Source organism: Pinus tabuliformis, chromosome 5_2, assembly GCF_031772625.1.
Source record: "Pinus tabuliformis cultivar Carrire ecotype Pingquan chromosome 5_2, CPIR1, whole genome shotgun sequence".
NCBI classification, from domain to species: Eukaryota; Viridiplantae; Streptophyta; class Pinopsida; order Pinales; family Pinaceae; genus Pinus; species Pinus tabuliformis.
This window is the reverse complement of record NC_142306.1, coordinates 60,217,657-60,240,237: the sequence shown is the minus strand read 5'-3', so window position 1 is coordinate 60,240,237 and position 22,581 is coordinate 60,217,657. Positions and strand designations below refer to the sequence as shown.

The 22,581-nt window shown below is 42.2% G+C and overlaps 1 pseudogene; it reads right to left on the bottom strand.

Annotated features, from left to right (window-relative positions):
- The window catches only part of LOC149157541 (callose synthase 3-like), a 169,829-nt pseudogene that overhangs the window by 41,770 nt on the left and 105,478 nt on the right, over positions 1–22,581 (bottom strand).

The following is a 22,581-nucleotide window of genomic DNA, read 5'->3' as shown; positions in this document are numbered from 1 at the left end:
TGCTTTTGAGTGAATTTGATTTGATTGTATTTGATTTGTTAAATTCGATTTGATAAAATAGTTTTACATGCTTTATTAATCTAGAAAAAAATACAAAAATTCTTTTGGAAAAAGTTTGCTTTGGTAGCATTTGTAGGTTTTGGAAGAAAAAGGAAATTTCGTAGAGTAATTAGTGGTCATGAGTTGTGTGTTTTGAAAAGATAAAGAGAATTGTTTCTTTGATTGTCTTTACTAAGGAAGTTGTTTTCTATAAAATTTGCATTTTCCAACTCTCTTAGTTAGGAGATTCATTGAAAAAGAAAAGTAGTGTAAATCATCTTAGGTGCATCTTCGTAGTGGTTGCGAGTCGAGTCTACACACCATCAGTTTCATCTCCATCACCTTTTTGTCTTTAAGAAAAACCATAAAATTAACGCTTAAAGTAAAATCAACGTAGTAACTTTTATTTACTAGGGCTCTGAAACACCAATTTAGATCAGGCTAGTGTCTTGGAGTAGGAGAGTAATTAACTCTCCAAGACAAAAAAACCAAACAAGTAGCTTATCTTGTGATAGAATAAATCCAATTGTCTCATTTGTACTCTGGGAAAGCTCCTCTTAAAGGAGAAGCAGGAGCTCGTGTCCGAACCAGTGAGGGGATCAATCCTCCCTCGTTGGGAACGACGCCAGACACGCACGTATTACAAACGGTAAACCTCGGATTAACCATTGTCGAGGAGCCAGGGGTCACTTGTCGATAAACCTTGGATTATTGTCAAGGAATCGACAAGGGGATTGAGCTTGATACTCTGCCCTTGCGTGCTGTCGGAGTGTAGACTGTTCCCCGAGGTGCATTTGTTGCGGTTGGTAACCTTAGTGACCATTATCTTTAGGATTCTACCGAGGTGACGGTGGAGGGAAGATCCCACTGTACCTGGAGCAGACGTCGGCTAGACTCACTTGGATTTTCCGGGGGGTTCACTTTACTCGAGACGGTTAAAGTGGAGGAACTTGTGCCGGTCTATTCATTAAGCAAGTTGCCGGGGTAACTGTTCCACCCGCCACTTCTGTACTGAATCCAGCGATGTTGGGTTTCATCTCCAACTAGCGTTTTCGGTCTGGAAGGCTACTGTTTGTGTTTGGTTTGACGCCCTAGATTCTTTAGGCGTATGATTCAAATTTGTTTGGTTCTTTAGAGACTTTAGGTGGTTTGTTTTGAGATTTTACTTTGTTTGCGTGTGCAGTAGTTAAAAGTTTTTAACTGTGGCGGAATTACCGAGACAGTCCCGTAGACTTCGGGGCAAGTCACCTGAGATTGTTACCGGAACCGATTTGTTGAGGAAACTCCGTAGATCACGGGGTGGACCTCCTGAAGACGTCCCGGGTCATTACGAAGGTTTAAAGGTCCTTGTAACTCCTCCTAGCGGCAGTAGAGTAGGTTCACCAGAAGAAGGAGAGTCTTCGTTGGTAGTCCATCAAGATTACCAAAGTCTAGAGACAGGTTATAACCCTGAAGCAGTTGAAGTTTCTGAGCTTGCTGGTAGTTTTTCATCTACTAGTGATATAGGCGAAGAACCTGAAATATCTGAACCTGTTACTCCAACTTCTAGTGTACCAGATTCACCTAGGGTAGAAAGAGTCATCACCAAAAATCTTCCTACTGGTTTGATAGCTATTGAAGAACTTGCTCCAGAGGAAGAATTAGGCGTATCTACCCTTGAAGATCGACCTACTATTGATCTCAGGGAGCGCGAATCTATCTTTTACAGTCCTCCTAGAAGTACTACTTGGTACCTTTCGTTAACCAATTATTTAGACAACTCAGGGGTAGATTTTTCTCCACCTCGTACTCCTTTTCCACCTGGAGGTATTTATACTCCTGTAAATATGTCTGGTCAGTCGTCCGTGTTTACTCAATCTCCTGAATCTTTCTTGCACGGCGGTCCTTCTGTTCCCACTGGGTATCAATCACTTTCTGGTACCTTTGCGGGAGCATCTCCTCAACCCATTGATCATGGGTTATTAGATGGAAACAATGGTAACAAACCGTTGGGTGTAGGGGACATTTACATGATGTCAGGTTCAGTTCCCGTTTCTCAACCTCAAGGTGGTCAATTACCGCCTGGGGGGCAGCCTCAATTAACGCCTGGGGGGCAACCTCAAGGTACACAAATTGTGTCTGGGGGGCAACTTCAAGGTCAGTATGTACTTATGGTACAATACATGCCTCAAGGTCAACCCCAGCCTCAATATGTACCCCAGGGTCAACCTCAGTATCAATATTTACCTCAAGGGTATCAACCCCAAGGGTATCAACCTCAAGGTCAAGGTCAACCCCAGTATCAGTATTTACCCCAAGGTTATCAACCTCAAGGTCAATACTCGAGTCAAGGTTATCAACCACCTCAAGGTCAATCATATGTTCAAGGTGTGGGAACTATGCCTTTCAATTATCAATCCTATCCTCAATCCGGTTATGGATATCAGTATCCTCAACCTGTTACGGGTCAATACCCTAGAATGATAGTGTGGGATCCATCACAGGGTCAATCGGTGTTGCAGCCAAGTATACAGTTGGTACCTCAAACTGGACAACCCGTAGTTTCTGGTCCACCCCAGCAACCGCAACCTGTCCAGTCAAATGTTCAAACTTCTGTAACTTCGGTAGTTACTCAGCCGCCAATTGCACCTAGTACTCCATCTCAAACGGCTGCTGCAACTACCGCAACATCTACCGCACTTACTTCTGGAGTATCGATAGCTCCGGTTTCTACTGTCTCTGCAACCACTCCTCAGACATCTTTACCGTTGTCCGGATCCACGATTCAAACCACGGTCCAGATGCCTGTAGGGCAGCCTGGTTCAAGTACTGTTGTAACAACTCAACCTCAATTTACACACCAACAGTACCAGGGATAGTATCAACTCGGTCCTGTTGTCCAACAACCGGTTTACCAGTATCAACCGTATCCTGGGTACACTTATCAACAACCTCAACAACCCCAGTACGGTCCGGTTAATCCTGGTTTTCCAGGAGGATATAATATCCCTAATGCGATTCCTGTTCCAAGTTATCCTGGATATCCTCCTCCTGGGACTGGTCTTGTGACCCAGAGTTTTAGAGATCCTAACCAGCAGTTACCGTTTATCGCAACTTTGGATTTACCAGACTTGACGCGCCTAACGAACGATCCAATTCAATATCTTCCGTTCTGGCCGCCAATGCCAAATAAGTTGCCCAGTGATATACCCAAGTTCGAAGGTAAGTCAGAAGAGGATCCGTCCAATCACGTGATGACTTACCACCTCTGGTGTACTTCAAATTCTATCTCAGATGATTCGATCCGCTTACGTCTTTTCCAGCGTACGCTCATTGGTCTCGCGGCCAAGTGGTACATTGAGTTACCACGGGCCTCTTTTTACAATTTTAGCCAGTTAGCTACCTTGTTCCTAACTCATTTTCAGTTGCCGGTCAGGTACGATAACGGCACGGAGCTATTAACTTCATTAAAACAGTCGACCTCCACTTACATTTCCGATCATATTCATGAATGGATACATCGAAGACGTTTAGTGAAAGTTTCTATCCCGGACCAAATCTTAGCTGAATGGTTTGTAAAATCATTATTACCGAAGATTACTGAAGATGTAGCTAAGGCCGGAGTGGTTACTGAGGAGCAAGTCATTGCTCAAGCCCAGTACCTTGACTTAGTTTATACTCAGTCGGGTATGTTGCACGAGAAGATCCCAGATCTTCCTAAGTCGAATCAAATTGCTGCTGCTCCTTCGGGATCTCATGCTGCTGATGGCATGATCGGTACGGTGAATACTAAAAGTAAGAAGAAATCCTCAAAGAATTCTTCTCCAATAATAACCCTACCGGACTCCCCGACAGGAGAATCTTCTCTTGAAATTACTGCCGATATTCACGCTGTGGAGTCATCTACGGCTAAATCAAAAAACGGTGGTAAGAAGAAAGGCAAGAAGAAGGATAAAGCAGACAAGGCTCCAAAGGAGAAAAAAGAAAAGTCGGAATCTAATGACGAAAAGCGCAAACCTCGCTATCCTTGTTTAATTTGTGAAGAAGATCATTTCATAAGAGATTGCCCTCATCGGGCATAGGTTGTGAAAATCGTTAAAGGTTACCCAACTCCTGTTGTTTTGAAAGATCCATTTCCAAAGCAGGAGAGTAAGATGATAGGTTCTTCCTCGGGTGCCAGTGAAGAACCCATATTGATGATGTCTCATGTACATATTACGACTCGATCGCAAGATTATGGTAGTAAGAATCCTGTTGATGGTAAAGAAGCAGGATCTTCTCATTCTAATCCATCAACCTCAGCTCCCGGTTCCGATCCACTACAGATCGAAAAACCTAACCCAGACTTGATAATTAAACCGCCCGCCAAGGGTATACTTCGAAAGTCTTCTTTCAATCCACATGCGAGAGCAGCTCAGAATTATAACATTGTTGAGGATTTAGCTGTTTCACCCTCGGCAATGTCGGCTTTGGAAGTGCTGCAATCATGCCCAGCACAATGAAAATTACTCTTGTCGGCTATAGGAGCTGTTGATGTTCAGGACCCGAACCTGATAATCTTTGATCTAGAAAATAGTACACCGCGTCTCCCTCATCAAATGGCTTTCCAGATTCCAGTGATAGTCAAAAACAGGCCTATTCATCGGACTGTAATTGATGAAGGAGCTTCTACGTGTATTATGTCGATTCAGTGTTGGAGATCGCTTGGTTCTCCTTCACTGAACCAATCCCCGACGATTCTTAAGGCCTTTGATGGCCGTGGGTTCCATCCGTTTGGCATTCTACAGGATTTGCATTCTATAGGGGTTGAAGGAAAAACCGTTAGTCTGGATGTGGAAGTGGTTGATGCCCCTCTAGACTACAACCTTCTTTTGGGTCGCAGTTGGTCTTACGCTATGACAGCAGTCATCTCATCGGTCTTCAGAGTTATAAAGTTTCCACATAATGGTAAGATCGTGACGATAGACCAGCTGGCTTACTTTTCATCCGATCCAGCCTCTTCAAGGAGTATCCAGCATGTCGGTAAAACGACTATCCCCTACAGGGATGTTGGTGTAGGATTGGTTAAAGATTCCAGTTTACTGGGAACTTTTCCTTTCCCTTCGATCAATGCAGACCCTTCATTCGCATCCATTCATATGATTACTTCAGACACTATTATTTACGATGATCCTTGGATTGTCCCATCTAAATCTGAAATAGACTCCTTCGGTAATGCAATGCCTTTGAGTCCATATGAAATTGCTTATGAGGCCGTGCAGTCTTTTTCCGACTCCAGTTCAACCCAATTCGACCAAATGAATGTGGTCCGTGAGGAATCAATTTTCACATCAACCTCAGAACGGATAATGTTTCCTGAAGTCGTGTCATCTGACGAACAACTTCGCGAAATCCTAAGTGTAGACGATCTACCATGGGAAGATCTTCATCATAGATCTTCATTTTTACCTGAGGGTGATGACTTTGAAAATGATTTTTCATCAATTTTTACAGCTGAATATGTCAAGGACGCTCAGAATCCCATGAAACATCCTGATTCAGAGTTGAATTTGGGAAACATTTCCCAAACTATTGCCATCGACATTTCAGTCAAAATCGAAGTTATTGAAAACATTCATATAGGTGCCTCGTGTACAGATAACAAAATTCAAACGTACAAGGTCCTATTTCAAGAATTCCGCGACGTGTTTGCCTGGTCCTATGAGGAAATTCCAGGAATTGATCCCTCCATTGTTGTTCATGAAATCAAGACCTACCCGGACGCTAAACCCGTTCGGCAACGTCTGCGCCAGATACACCCTAGGAAAGCGGCTGCGATTAAAGCAGAAGTTGAGAAGCTGTTGAAAGCAGGTTTCATTTATCCGATCCCGTTAACGGATTGGGTATCGAATATTGTTCCGGTTAACAAGAAACAAGGAACAATAAGAATATGTATCGACTATAGGGATATAAATCGTGTTTGTCCGAAAGACAACTATCCTACACCCTATATCGATCAAATAATTGATGATTGTGCCGGCAGTGAAATATTTTCCTTTATGGACAGTTTTTCCGGTTACAACCAAATCAATATTCTACCTGCCGATCAACCAAAAACGGATTTCATTTGTCCTTGGGGGACGTTCGCTTATTGCAAATTACCTTTCAGACTTAAGAATGCCGGAGCCACTTTCCAACGGGCAATGTCTTACGCGTTTCACGACATCAAGCACATTGTGCAACCGTATCTCGATGATTTGCCTGCTCATTCTTTACATCGAGCTGATCACCTTGTCCACTTACGCGCTATTTTTATGAGGTGTTGGCATTATCGAATTCAGTTGAACCCACACAAATGTGTCTTCTGCATAGAAGTGGGACGATTGCTAGGATTTGTCGTTTCAAAAGCCGGTATCCGCGTCGATCCCTCGAAGGTCAAAGCCATCATCAAATTGCCTCCTCCTTCGAGTTTGCGCCAACTCCAAAGTTTGCAGGGGAAAGCAAACTTTTTACGTCGATTCATTCCTAACTACGCCGAGGTTACAAAAGGTTTCACCAGGTTGTTGAAACAAAACGCTCAATTTTCTTGGGATGAGATAGCTCAGAAATCTTTTGATGCACTTAAGCACGCGTTGACCCATGCACCGTTGCTGCATCCTCCCAACTACAACCAGGACTACTTTTTGTATCTCGCCGCCTCCCACTCCACCATTGGAATGGTCTTAGTTCAGGAAGACGAAGTCGGAACGGAACATGTGATATATTATCTTAGTAGGACGTTAAATCCCACTGAGCTAAAATATTCGCATGTGGAGAAATTGGCCCTGGCAGCTGTTGAGGTTGTCCAGCGTTTTCGTCATTACATTCTTCTCCGTAAAACTACAGTGATTTCGAATTGCAACCCTATGATCTATATTTTGACAAAACAACTGCTAGGGGGCAAGTACTCCAAATGGATTGTTATCCTGCAGGAGTTCGATTTGGAGTTTGAAAAGTCCAAGTCTAAGAAATCCTTAGTTTTTGCGGAATTGATGTGTGACTTCCCGCGTGCTGACACGGAAACTGTGGCAGAGGAACCCATTGCGGAGGAATCTCTGTTTCTTATCAGCACTTTAGATCCGTGGTATGGGGATATAATCGTCTATCTCCAAACCCAATCCTTTCGGCCCGAGGCTTCAAAGTCAGAACGCCGGAAAATTCGATTCCAGTCCCAACAATATAAAATTATTGGAGATACTCTTTATCGTCGTGGGGCGGACTTGGTTTTTCGTCGTTGCTTAACTCATGAAGAGGCAGAAAGGGTTTTGAATGACTGTCATTCTGGAGCATGTGGCGGTCATATGTCTGGGTATGCCATAGCTCAGAAGGTGTTGCGTGCTGGCTATTTCTGGCCGTCCATGTTTAAATATTGTATCTTTGCGGTCCGAAAATGCCACAACTGTCAAGTGTTTGATCGCAAGATGCGCGCACCACCTACTCCTCTCCACCCTATAATTGCCATTGGTCCTTTTGCTAAATGGGGTATCGATTTTATTACTTGTAACCCTCACTCGGCCGGGGGGCATGCGTATATCATCCTTGCGGTTGATTATTTTACTAAATGGGCCGAGGCGATGCCTACATTCGAAGCAAGCGGAAAAACAACAGCGATTTTCATATTCAATCATATTATTGCTAGGTTTGGTGTCCCACAAGCGATCATCACTGACCATGGGTGCCATTTTCGAAACATTATGATGACAGAACTTACAAGCCAGCTTGGTTTACGCCATGATAGTTCTAATCCTTATTATCCTCAAGAAAACGGTTTGGTTGAATCCATCAACAAAGTTCTCGTTATCATGATCCGACGAATCATTGGTATTCATCGGTCGAATTGGCACAACATGTTATTCTCAGCGCTTTGGGCGTATCGAACCTCAGTAAAAACATCAACAGGGTTCACTCATTTCCAACTAGTTTATGGTTTCGAAGCAGTGTTGCCCATTGAATGCGAAATCCCATCACTTCAAATGGCTATCGAATTACTCCCAGCTACTTCCGAAGAGGAGAAGCATCTGTTATACTTAGCTAAATTAGATGAGACTCGACGTGACGCTGCTTTGGCAATCGAGACTCACGCAAAAAGGATGAAAGCTCAGTATGACCGTAACGTGACCCCTCGTAATTTTTTAGAAGGAGACCTAGTATTATTATATGATCAAGCTAACGATAAATTAGGTGTTGGAAAATTTGTTCCCATGTGGCATGGACCCTACATTGTCAAGCGAAAGCTGGCAAAAGGGGCCTATGAGCTGGTAGATTTTGATGGGGACTCTTTGGGTAAGCCCAGAAATGGACTTTACCTAAAGAGGTATTATGCTTAAATGGTGGGTATGGAGATTTAGTTAGTTCTAGTTAGGTTAATTTTCTTTCTAACTGGTATGTTTGCTTAGTTTAGGCTGTGTGTTTAGTTTAAAAGAGTGTGTTTTTGTCGTTATTCTGGCTTATCTTGGTTTTACTCTTGATATTGCAGATGTCGACGCCTCTCCAAAAGTACATTGGATTTGCTGATGGTGCTTGTCGTAGTACACGGAATATCTCTTCCGCAGCTTGGGTTATCTATTCACCCTCTGACGAGTTAGTTTCTATGCATGGGGTGAGCCTCGGTCAAACAACAAACAACATTGCAGAATACAGTGCAGTGATTGAATTATTATCTGAATCTATTTCATTTGGGATTCGGAGTTTGATAGTGAGGTTAGATTCAGAACTCGTTGTATTGCAGCTTAATAGAGTCTATGCCATTAGAAATTCAGTGTTATTAAGATTGTTTTTGAGGGTGCGTCTCTTGGAACATGAATTTGATTACATTGAGTATCAGCATATTCCAAGGTCTTTAAATACATTAGCATATGCAATGGCGTCTCGAATGTTAAATAGACATTTGTAAAAATCATAAATGTAAATTTATAAACATTTCATCACAAATGTTTAACAAAATAAGCCGGTAATAATGATATATATAGATAGGAGTGTGTCAAAAATATACATCGTCTTCGATCATAGGTTGAAAAACACCTTATGATCGGCAAAAATGATAAGTACAAAAAACCAAAAATGTCATATGTGTCTACAAAAAGTGACTAGCCAATCACTGGTGGTGCTCTCTATACGAGACCACTGCCCGCGCTACCCTACACAGGAACCTCCTAAAAGGTCCTGGGACTGCGACCACGTAGCTCTGAAGTCGGATAGGAATGTCATCTATAGTGGTCTCTGGTATATCCGCCGTCAGACGCTCTAGATCCTGTTCCAGCTCGGCTAAGGTCTCTGCGGCCGCATCCTGTGGGGCTGGTGCTGGTACAGTTGGTACTCTCCTCTCAAAAGCCCGGAGGTTGGCCGAACGCCGTGGACCTACATCTGCATTTTCAAAATTTGTGCTGTCAGTTTTAAGGCGATATATAAAAACAAAAAAAAAAATACATACATAATTTAAAAACTTGTGAAAAATGAAATACCTCTGTCGTCCCATTGTTCTCCCTGTGGAAGAACCATGTCCGGATCATTGCGAAAATCCATTCCGGCGTACGAAAAATCCTGAATCGCAAAGACCTAGCCCTCTAGCCAGTGAAAATAACCATCAGGAAATCGAACAACTGCTGCTCCCTCATCAGGATGTCGGGCCATTACCGCAACCCATCTCGTCAACTTAGGCTCCCGAGGAGGCCCAACTGGAACTGTAAGATGCTGGGGGATCAGCATTGGAACTCTCTCTAGGGCAAAGCTCACAACTAAAGGCCCATATCCAAAAGTCTTCAGTTGTCCTCTCTTTGCCCTGGTTAGTTGGCCCTTCATATTGGCCAACACAGCATCGCACCAGTTGAAAATGGTGCCTTGGAAGCAATCTATAGCCATTCGCATTTGGGACCCGGTGGCATGGTGCAAAGCGGTCGCGCTGCAAAGTCTGGTAACAGTAAAGGCTATCACCATAAGTTCAGGTCGGGATATGTATTTGATTTCTATCCCCTTCTCCTGGTTTTGATTGTTGCACCACTCTAGCCGGAGACTAGTAAAGGATTGGCCACCCGGCCTAGTCCCGAATAGAGAGAGTTGCTCGCCCCTGTTAGGCAAGCCAGTGAGAAAATATATGTCGGAGGGCTCTATCTCGAGCTGGTGCTCTCTGATGTAGAAACACTGATCCTGAATGTTCCACCTTTCAACCAGCCACTCAAGGAATGGCACCTGGGCCCTCATGCCAGGTATGGCCCAGTACTTATAGAGTCTGCATGCCTTTAACGCATCAATAGAAGGTTGATGACCTATTGCGGCCAAATCAACGTCCTCGTGTTCTCTTTCACGCCAATCAAGCATGGTGTGCACCCTGCACATCATAAAACATCTGTTAGAATCCATAAAATTTTAAAATTTTGGTCCATTTTGGAGAAATGAGGGTTTTAAAATGCGTTTTGCGGGGTACGCACCCCAGCTTTTAGGGACAGAGCATCTGGACGCAGCTTCCCTTAAGGCCGCTTGCGTACTCCCGGTATTTTCCCCATTGAGAAAATATCGGGGTACGCAGGTCAGCAGTGCATGACCTGCGTACCCCGAAGGGCGCATCTTGAAACCCCAAGGCCTCCAAAAAATCAAATAAAAACCTAAAAATGAATTTTAAACAGATGGAAAGCAAGAGAAGGATGTTGTAGAATACCTGATGAGACGGCGTTCGATTCTGGCGGTCGGATTCTCCGCAATATCCACAGGAAGTTTCTTGTCAAAAGCCCTTTTCTCAACCTCAACAGTAAAATGGTAAAAATGACATGGTAAAAAGTATTTTTATAGGTTTTTTGGATGAATGAATGCTAAGTTTGTTTATTTTTCCCCATGAAAGGATATTTTTCAATGTATTTTTGCCCATCTTAAACAGGTATGAGTAATGTGTCGTTTTTGTGCAGGACAAAAGGACTTTAGAGTAAAATCATCATTTTTCACGAACCAAAACATCAGAGTCATCTTTTAAGCCCTTTTCTGACTCCTAAAACATGAAAAGATTACCGAGCGTTTCTTTTACACTCGTTAAAACGGAACTAAAAGACGGTCCCCTTATAGCTCTTTTCTGACCGTAAAAACAGGAAAAGATCGCCGGGTTTTTGTCGTTTCAAACTCGATACGGAAATAAAACGACGTGTCCTTGATCGCTTTTTACTTTTCAGGTCAGAGACACTAATCATGAAAGTACTCCTTGGTCACAAGATCAAGCGGTTCTCTCAGGTATTATTTTATACTTTTTCAGGCTTGGGAGACACAAATTTACGAAAAAGTTCACTGTGGAGTCTTCTTTAGTTTTTTTTCAGACTCTCTAAAAATGAAAAACGCCGAGTTTCTCCTATACTGGACTCGTTAAAATTTCACAGTAAAAGACCTGTTCGATTACAAACAGGAACGGACTACTCCTTCTTAGGGTCCGAATCTAAACTAAGTTGGACTCATCCGAAGGATGAGCTTATAATCAAGCATATGTTATCCTCCTCAAGCTTGTAAAAAATAAAGAGGTACTTGCCAGAAATGGTGGGGGAAAAGAGAGAAGAATGAACCAATTTTTCATCCTTTGTTACAGAAGAACCTTATCACCACTCTTGAACACGACACTTTTCATTCACCTGGGTTGGGAAATCCTTTGCCTTAAAAGTTGATCAAACCACTTTGAAAGTCTTCAACCGTTTCCGGGTATTAACTTTGGGTCAATCATCACCAAACCATCTGTCGTGTCGTTATGTATTCAAGAGGTCTCTGCAAATCAACCATTCATATGCAAAATACTTGTCATCCATTTGACCATCCCTGAGTCAGTCCTTACAGCAACATTTCTTCAACTTGAACAATGATTTCGTGTTGTGGGCTTGCCTGCAACGAGTCGCTTTCTATCGACATCAGCACATTATCTAGAAAGATGACTTAGAAATCATCAGTACCTTGAAATCTGCATGCATCAATGGCAGGTTTCTCGCCTTTGACAACAATTTACATCATTGACTTTCGATCAGAGGATTTCGTGACGTGTTCGACATCAACTCATTCATTCACATTTCATGGATTGTACTGGGTACTTTGAGAACCATTGACATCACTGGTGATCTCTCTCACGCTTGTTAACGGTTTACATCATTGACTGGTAATCAAGTGGTTTCTACCATGCTCGACATCAACTCATTTATTCGCATGGATAGAATCGTACCAATTCGGGAAGTAGAAATGAAGACCCTGGATCTAGTTTCCACCATCCAGGCTGCGAGGAGTTTTGTATTCATTATACAGTAGACTAATCATAAACAGATGGCTGCGTCCATACTGTGTCTACAAAAGTCTATGATTGTAATGTACTGCAAAATCATTCTTGTATCAGAGCAGTAGTTAGATTGTTAGTTAAAGTTTTCAATCTGAGTATGGGAATGCCTACCTCAGTGATGATATCATCTTATATATGTATTTTGTGTTGAATATTTGCAGGTTCTGACCGGGTCCTCCACGAGATACTCCTTGAAATGATAAAGTACTTCACCCTTCCTAGATCATAAAAACCCTAATCTACTACAGGCTTCGCACTTTAGGGGGCAATCCGTTACACTAAAAAATGTCACCATGACTATTTGTAGTTAGTATGGCTTCATCCATTGTCATACTATCCTCCTTGGCAAGTCTCATGCCTCTGCCTTCCATGTCAGACTCAAAGAAAGAGAGAAAAGTCATTTAAAGTCAAGTTATCTCTGGTACGCAGTTTCTCTCAGCCTTACCTGCGGGTACGCAACCCAAGTTCACAAAACCTGCGTACTTGTACGCTCTGTATGTAAAGGGATGGGTGCATACTCCTGTAAAGGTCAAAAGGTGCAAGTTTCACTTCAAAAAAGTTACTTGTGGTCATTTCTAGAGGCTTCTAGAAGTATGTTTGACGTGTATGAAGCGCCTCTAGATGGTTCATGTATCCCTACTTAAGAGGAACTTATCCCATCAATAGGGGAGCTATCCCATCCAAAGAGGGGCTTATCCCATTGATGTTGGACCTGAATAACTTCCTCTAGAGCACTATAAATACAGGCATTGGGCCAAAGGGAGAGGAGGTTGAAAGCTGAACATTCCTAAGGGTAGATGCTGCTGGAATTAGGACTTCCTTGTAGAAGCTTGTGAGGAGAGATTACCATCTTTACTTGTTTCAATTGGGAGGTGGGTGAGCTGATCAGAGTAAGGGAGAACTCTTGTGGACCCTTGGAGGAGCTTGCACAATACCAAGGCTTAGGTTGTAATGGTTCCTTTTGTTACCTTTTAATACAAATTAGTCCATTCTTCTCAACAATTTGTTATTAATGAGTTGTTTCATGTACTCCTTGGTCTACATGTTAAATATGTTTTATTTCATGTGATATTCAGGTGCTATTTAATCGTTTGATTGTTGGTGAATGCAGGTTTCGAAGGGAAGGAGGAGCTCATCCGGATCAACGAAGCTGGACTACTACAACAGCGTTGGATTATAGGTAGGATCTAAACACTTGATTTCTCATATTGTAAAAGCATATTTAGAGAAGGATTGCTCTTATTTGTCTTGTTTGTCATTAGAGAGTCTTAGGCTTTCTAGGAAGGTCGGTTGCATCCGCACTAACGACTCTTTCCGCGTGACACAGAGCTATGAATAACTGAGAAATATGATGGGTAGGATGATCTGCGCATGCACCTAACCAAGTGTACCAAAGCTTATGGTGAGGAGCCTCAACTAGAGTGGGTGCACTTATTTTATCATTCCTTGGATGTCATCCTAAGGAACTGGTATACTGAAACAGAGCTCCGACATGGCACATGTGAGTGGGATATCTTGCGCGAAGGGTTTTTGTCGAAATTTCTCTTTGAAGACCAATGGATGGATATCGTGGATGATGCATTACAACTAGTAAAGGCTGCCATTTTTAGAATTCCACTAGAACCAGAAGAGGTTGTGTAGCTAGACTGGTCATGACAGTTGAGCCAGGCCTTAGAATGCTACAATGTACAAGTAGAAGATGATGAGGATGACCCATGCAACATCAATATTCTAGAATCCGAAGGGAGTCATGAAGTGCATGGCCCCGAAATAGAAGATCCAGACATCACGGTGCCATTAAAAATGAATCGAGTGAATATTGGAACAGATGAAGAGCCAAAGTATGCCATGCTTGTGGATTACTGGGATGATGCTACAGTGGAAAAGGTCATCGAGTTGCTCCGAGAATACTAAGATTTATTCCCAACAAAGATTATGGAGCTGAAAGGGATTCTAGGAGACTTAGGAGTGATGAAGATAACATTGAAGCCAGATGCGAATCTAGTTAAGCAGTGACCCTACTGATTGAATCCAAAATACAAAGCCAAGGTCCACAAAGAGTTGGACAAGATGCTGGCGGCAGGAATTATTGAACCAGTCGAGGAATCCGATTGGGTAAGTCCTATGGTGGTGCAGGAAAAGAAGCAGAAGGGTGAGATTCACATCTGCATGGATCTCCAGAAGCTCAATGATGCCTGTGTTAACGACCCATTCCCAACACCCTTTATAGGCAAGGTATTGGAAAATGTGGGAGGGCAAGAAGCCTACTCCTTCACGGACGGATTCTTGGGGTATCACCAGATCAAGATCGTGTGAGAAGATAGGAGTAAAACAACATTCACTACTGAGTGGGGTTTCTTTCAATATATGGTGATGCCATTTGGGTTGAAGAACGTGTCGACGATATTTTCCCACATTGTGGTAGCTGCATTCAAGGAATTTATACATAAGTTTTTATAGGTCTATTTGGATGACGGGACTGTATTCAGATTGATTAAGAAACATATTGTGAGCCTAAGGTTAATGCTGGATACTTGCCGCTGACACCAGATTGTGCTAAATTTGAAGAAGTGTACTTTCCTCGTCCCATTCAGGAACCTGCTTTGCCATGTGGTTTGTAAGCAGGGTCTGATGGTGGATCCGGAAAATATTGCTAATATACTCAATCTTCAAGTGCCGCAAAGTTTCAAAAAACTACATGCTACATTGGGACACACAGGCTACTATCGGATGTTCATAAAAAGATACACCCAGATCACGGCTCCAATACAACAGTGGTTGAAGAAGGATGCTACTTATTGCTAGAATGAGGAGTGCAACAAAAGTCTAGAAACGCTTAAGGAATAAATGGCATCTGCTCCTATATTGGTCTTCCTAAAATGGGATGTAGAATTTCATGTGCATGTCGATGCATCATGTATCGCATTGGGGGCAGTACTTAATCAAATGGGTGCAGAGGGAATTGATCACCTGATTGCATTCGCAAGCTGCTGGTTGTCCAAAGCTGAGAAGAATTACTACACTATTGAGTGAGAGGGACTAGAAATGGTATACGTGCTCCAAAAGTACAGTCAGTATCTGCTCGGAGGACATTTTAAGATGTATATTGATCACTCTGCACTAAAATACCTAGTGAATAAGCCTGTGTTGGGGGGGTGCATCTCTCGATGGTTACTGTTATTTCAAGAATATGACTTGGAAGTCATCATCAATTTTGGATGTCTAAATGCAGGATGGATCACCTGTCCCGAATTGAGACGGATGAAGAACCAACGAATTTAGAGGAAGGACTCCCAGATGCCCAGTTGTATGTAATGTGCATTGTGGATGGCCACTTTGAGGATATTGTCCACTTTTTAACTACTGGAACTATGCCACAAGGGTATTTTGTTCAGCAAAAGAAGGAATTGGTGATACGCACCTCAGATTTTACCATGACTGCATGCCACCTCTACAAGATGGGCAATGACAAACTATTACACAGATATGTATCGGAGTTCGAGCACAGATAGATACTAGCCAAAGCAAATGGAGGGGTTGTTGGCTGACATTATTTGGGCCATGCCATAGCCCAAAAGATTTTTCACGCAAGATTGTGGTGGCTCACTCTGCATCAAGATTTGAAAGCATACTGTCGTGCATGTGATGTATGTCAACGGATGGGAAAACCATTGCAAAGGGATGAAATGCCACTCTAGCCATAGATGACGCTACAACCATTTGAGAAATAGGCAATTTACTTTGTCGGGCATATTGAACTACGAGGAAAGATGGGCATGCACTATATCATCACCGCGATGGAATATTTGACCCGATGGGCAGAGGCACAGCTGGTCAAAGATTGCACAGTTGCGACGGCCGTGAAGTTCTTGTTCATGAAAGTACTAACCAAGTTCGGATGTCCCAAAATTCTCATGAGTGATAGGGGAACACATTTTCTGAATGGAATGATCAGTGCACTCACAGAGGAATTCCAAATATACCACCAACAGAGTACGCCATACCACCCATAAAAAAATTTGACCATTGAGGCATTCAACAAAATTTTAAGGACCATGTTGACTAAGGTCTATAATGCATGATGAAATGACTGGGACTTGGGAATCCCTACTATGCTATGGGCATACTGAACCACGTGCGAGAATTTGACAGGATAGACACCTTTTCAGTTAGTTTATGGCGAGGCCATTATTCCTATGGAATATATTGTGTCGAGTCTGCGGATCGCAACAATCACAGGTATGGCAAACCGCGGGGCACTGGAGGAAAGGCTCCCGCAGCTAGAAGAACTGGAGGAGGAATGGTTTTTGGTTGGATTCCATCACCAAGTATAGAAACAGCGTGAGAAAGCGTGGCATGATCACCATATCAAGGTGCACACCTTCAAGGAGAATAATCTAGTATTGCTATATGACAGTAAGTTCGAAAAGTTCTCGAGTAAGCTCCACATGCATTGGTTGGGACCCTATGTCATCAAATATGTTACCGATGGGGGTGTGGTTTAGCTGGCTAAACTCGATGGAGACCCCTTCCCGGGGAGAGTGAATGGTAGTCGCCTAACATTCTACACAGGCGGGCCGACTGCCTGACTAACCGTTTTGTGGATAGTCTCACCGTTCCAACTAGTTTAAAGAGATCACGGGATGAAAAAGCAGTTTGGCGGACAGATGCATGAGTACCAGGATGCGCTGATAAGAAGAATGATGACCGCTGATGTCACTATTCATGAAACGCTGTCTGCATTATGGAAAAAGGGAGTGGGCAGTGGGCAATTAAGAGAAGTAGTATGAGCTAGATATGGAACAAGATGCTTTAGATTTTACATGAGGCTGTTAGGACAGGTAGGAACCAGTGAATTTGAAATTCGAATCCGTTATAAAACACCGAGGGGCATCCACCAGGTGACCTACACTTTTGAAAAATCTCTGCTAAGTATCAATATGGAGTTGTTGATTATCTTTGCACAAGGGGTAAGCTCGAGGGTAGTAATATGGCCGATGAAGAAGTGGGACTCTCTAAGGAACATGGTGTTGACAGCTGCGAGCGTCACGTAGACTACATCATAAACAGTAGGGGATGTACTGAAAAAAGGGAGACACGAAGCAGAATTGGTTCGGATGTGATTGCCTCGTCTGAGGGCACGTCAACACACTATAGCAGAAAAGGAAAAGGGTGGACAGATGGAGACCATGGGTACATATGCAGTTAATAAGTCATCTTTGATGTCCCATGAGGATTGGGATCTTGCAAACAATAGCAAGGGTCTTGCAAAATTGCAACACAAACTACAACAGACAATGTGAAGAGAAGATACGAAGGTCAGAAGGGGCTGTGGTGGTACCATGAGGTCTCGTATGTGGCTCTCCCACTCAAGCTAAAATCCTATGAGGGGGTGTTTTGTGTTAACCGAGTAGAGTAGAATGAGCATTATTGATCGCGAGAATTAGAAAGAACAAAGCAGGAGCCAGACGAAGCATTGCAGGGAACAACGAAGGAGCAGCAGGACAATGAGCGTTACTCAAAGGGGGGCAAGTCGTGAAGCCTGTTATCACAAAATCAAGCACTGAAGGCTGCCAATCAGCAAGATTTTGTGTAACTATTTCAAACCAGGCTTTGGACTAAGGCTTAGCCTCCTTAGTCTGAGAGGGCTCTCTCACAGATTATGAATATTGACTAATGACAAGAAAAGATGGCTAACTCTTATAAGACACATGAAAAATAAGCTGGCTGGACAACATTGAATTGATTCCCATTGGGCTTATGGAGTCTCTCATATCTCAGCAAACAAAAACACTATCTTTTCATAGAAATCAGGGCACTTTACATCTATATGTTCAAACATAACTTTGAAACCACAGTTTGCCAAGGCATACAGGAAGTCAGAGCATGATTCATGAGTTCTGAGTGATTATGCATTAACAAAACTGTAAAAGAACCTTAAAGAAAGAATACCATCACACATTTGAACAAGAAGATCCATTGTGAATCCTGAGAAGAAAACACAGTCATTTGCATTACTGAAATTTGTTTATACATAAACCAAAAACAGTCTTCTCCAAAACATCCAACCCTGATTACATAGATCTTCCAGCTATATATAGAAACATCATTCTAACTACTTGGAGCTTCCTCCTCCAGCATGAGGGGAGCTCGATGACTGTCACTAATGACACCTATTTGCTCTTAACAAACTCATAAATACAATAAGAAACTAACTGTAGTGTTTAAGAGTCCTAAACCAATTATAACTCTAACTCTGTCTTCTTCATCAATTGATTCCTCCTTGCAGCTTTGACACCTGGCTTTTTCTTCGTTGGGCTGAGATGACATGGAATGAGCAATTAATGTCCCATATTGGCGTTGAGCACCGAAAGCTTTGATCTGTTCTGTTTTGGCTGAGAGTAACCCTAAATTTTCGGTTCTGGTTCCCCATCACCGAATATGCAGCAGTTGGTACCTTAAACCTTTAATAACCCAAGAATATAGGGTATTACCATGTTACTGATATGCTTATTGACATGCTGGAAGCTTCTTTGATGGACAGGTGTGCCAACCGAAACTTTTCATATGCAGCTCCCTCCAAAACCCTAATCACCGAAAATAAAGTGGCTTTATGACCGAAGATTCCAAACTTGGGTTAAATTCTTTCATCTCTTGTTAAAGGTACACATGGCATATGTTGACTGGCTGTAGAAGCTTCCTTTAATCCCCTTTATGTCACTGAGGTGTTCCCTTCACAAAATTTTGATTCTGCCATCAAACTGTTATATGCGTTTCAAAAACACACCTACAGCAGTTTCGCAGTTTCGTAGCGCGCTGCGAAACTGCGAAACTGTTTTAAACAATTTCACTTTCTCCTGAGATCTTTAATGCTCTGCCACGTGATTTCAAAATTCTTTCTGACCATGGATATGCATAACAGGGTCTACATGCCTTCAAAATACTGAAACTAAACAAAATTTGACCAAAACTTAGAATCACACCTTTAACTGTTTCAAATATAACTGTATGAAGCTGGCTGGTACCTCACTGGCTGATTAATGGATGCATTGCCTGTTTCCCTTTTATCAGTTGCAATAGCATTTCCAGAATGACCAGCTGAATCAAGTGCTCCACAAAGAAATAGCCCATTCCTCCATGTAACACTTTCTTCAATGACATTCTGCCATCCATATCATTCTCTCCAGGTCTAATTACATCCAACTCAAATCCTAACTTCTTCCCTGCCCTTTTAAAATTCACTTCACACAGCTGGTGCTTTGGCCAAAGGTATGAGACACTGGTCGAAGAGGAGAAGTTAGCAATAAGCCAGGATGTTTAACACAACCACCATTTACTTTAGCAAACCATCTCTCTCCTTCAGATAGTTGAAAAATCTCTTCAGTAACAAAACCTTCCAGTGTATCAACAGTTACAATCTGGCTGGAGCTGGAAATCCGACTGCAAGAAAGTGACTCATGTTTAAAAAAAACCTTTACGATTTCACTGGAGCTGGAAGCCTGACTGCACGAAAGTGAACCATCTTCAACACTGATAAATGAGCCTATATCTAGCTCCATATTCAGGTTATTGTCATTTTTGAACCCACCCGAGCCAACAGAATCATGAGTTATCAAAATAAGAGGAAGACTGTCCACTGTTATGAAACTTGTTTTGATGATGTGTCATCCACTATTTTAAAAAACCAAAGAGAAAACGCATTCAAGCTGTCTGATGCATGCTTCAATTCTTTTATGATATGACAAAATGCCACGTCCTTAATACGCTGTCCACCGTTTTCATATGTGTAGGCAAAAGTTCTTGCAAGCTGCCTGACATATTTTGGACTGTAGTAGATGTGTTCACTTTATGACAAAAGTTTAAAGTTTCATTCGAATACATGTTTCCTCCACCTGTATTAACTTTGCTGAAGATTGATAATTTTTCAGGATCCCTTGAAGATATTCCCTTTTTAACATTTCCACTTGCAGTTCAAAACTAGTGACTGAGATTGGATTATTTAGCTTCAGCTGCTACGAAACTGTTGTTCTGCCTGAAAAATAGCTCTTGGGACAGAGCTCATAACTTCTCACAGAAACCGTATTTGGAAAAACTGAAGGAGGCTTTTGTGAACCAATCCATGCTGAACAAAAACCTCTTTTAGTTTTTTGAAACCTTACTCCAGCTGCCCAGAATCGATCCTTGAAGAAGATGTGTAAAACAGGAAATTAAAAACTGCACCTACAGCAGTTTCGTAGCGCGACGTTTAGTCACCCGTTTCTCCCAGCTCATAATCAATTTGAAGAAACTGAAAGAGGTTTTTCTAGTTCAGTATGTTAGGAATAAAAACCTCTTTTAGTTTTCGAAAATATTCTTTCAGCTGCTCTAAATACCTCCTGGAAGTTGACTACTTAAAACAGGGAAATATGCCTGTAGAAAACATCACCTACAGCAGTTTCGTAGCGCGCTACGAAACTGCTGTGTAATTTCAAAAACACAGTCTTCATCAAAAACATGTTCTTCAGATAAAAACGATTAATGGCTTCAATCAGAGAATTTCACCAGCAATGCAAGCCCATCCATCAACCATGATATAAGTGATGAAAAAGGTAGCTTTCATTGGCATTGAAACTCCAATAGATTTTGGTATCTTGGTAGAAATCCTTGAAGAAATGACTTGATAATTTTCACCTCCATTATTGGTTTTAGGAAGGGAGCAACCTTCTCAATTCCATCAAGGTTGGCCAATGACTTCATTTTCAAATACGCTGTTGAAACAGTTAATACATCCATCAAAACACCTTCATTGTTATTTGTCACAAACTCATCTGTCTCTGCCATGTGTCTTTTTGATCTCTTCCTAGCAGCAGTCTGGAAATAGCTGCACAATGTCAACTGTGCCTCGGGAGATAGTATATCATGAAGAAGAGAGTATATCTTTACAGCAGGAGCAAGAGCTGGAGCAGCAATTCCAGTAGCAGGTCCAAACACATCAACTAAACCTGACTCATTAGTTGAAACTAAAACTGTCTGGCCAAATAGTTTGAGACTTGATGGTGAAATGCTTGTACTGGATGATTTCATATTTGTTTCCTGCAAGTTAATGTTATCATGTGTTTGAAGTGGTCCCAGTCTTGCATTGTATGAAGCAAATGCTGCGTTCTTCCGAGTTTCACCATCTAGATTGGAACCTGCACACAATTTGTCAGGTGCAGATGAAACTGCTGATAGTGACCTGTTCTCCTCTTCATTTGTTGATGGGCATGACAGCTGTGAAAGAATGGCTATGGATTCGAGCAAATTCCCAATTTCGTAGCGCAGCCAGTGCAAAATATGAATTATGCGCTACGAAACCACCTAAACATGTTGCGCTGCGAAACTGCTAAAAGGATCTATGCACTGCGGAAACACTTTGTCCTTAAGCTAGTCTGAACAATTTTGGCAACAGAATTTTTAGTGATAACAAAGCCAAGGAAGAGCATCTAGCCGCACTGGCGAGTGACTCGGGACGAGTCATGATGATTGTGTTGGGGGACTGTTGGGTAGCGGAGGTCCCACGTAACGGTTTTGGGGTAGAAAGCTAGAAATTGGGATTAAATTATTTTAAAACCTTTGAAGTATGTGGAGCACGAAGTGTAAAAGGTTGATTCAAAGGGTAGTCTGCCCAAGAAATAATGTAAAATAATAGGAAGTAAGTCAGTCTATGGACCATAGGAAGGTATAAATAGAGCATGGTTGTATGAAGGAAAGTAATTGCTTTTGAGGTATGATTTTGGATCTGAAATGTAATGCGTTTTCTCTAAATGCGTCTGTAAGTCCGAGTCGAGGGTTAGGGTAGAGGATAGAGGCTCTGCAGCTGTGTGCGTAGAGGCCTGGAAGAGTCTGTAGCTATGTGCTCGGACCCCTGCAGTTGAGTGCTCAGGGCAGATCTAGATGTATTGGTGAAGAAAGTAAATAAAGATAAGTTGCTTTTGTGATTCTGTGTTAAGTTTGGATTACCGCGAATCTGGCTTGTTGTATGGTTATTGAATCTATGCACACATAATTACATTGTGAATACACGTGAATCTAGGTTTAATCTAAGTATGCAAAATGGTTATCTTTGTTAAATGTTTGCTTAAAGACCTTTCTCAGTAGATTTGATTTACAATACTTCATCCAACAGATTATATCTATACACGACGTGTTAATAAAACATAAGATTTATTTTGGATCTACGCAAATACAACGCAGCGCAAAGCTGTAAAACAGTGCGCAAAGCCTCGATACCACATCTAGAC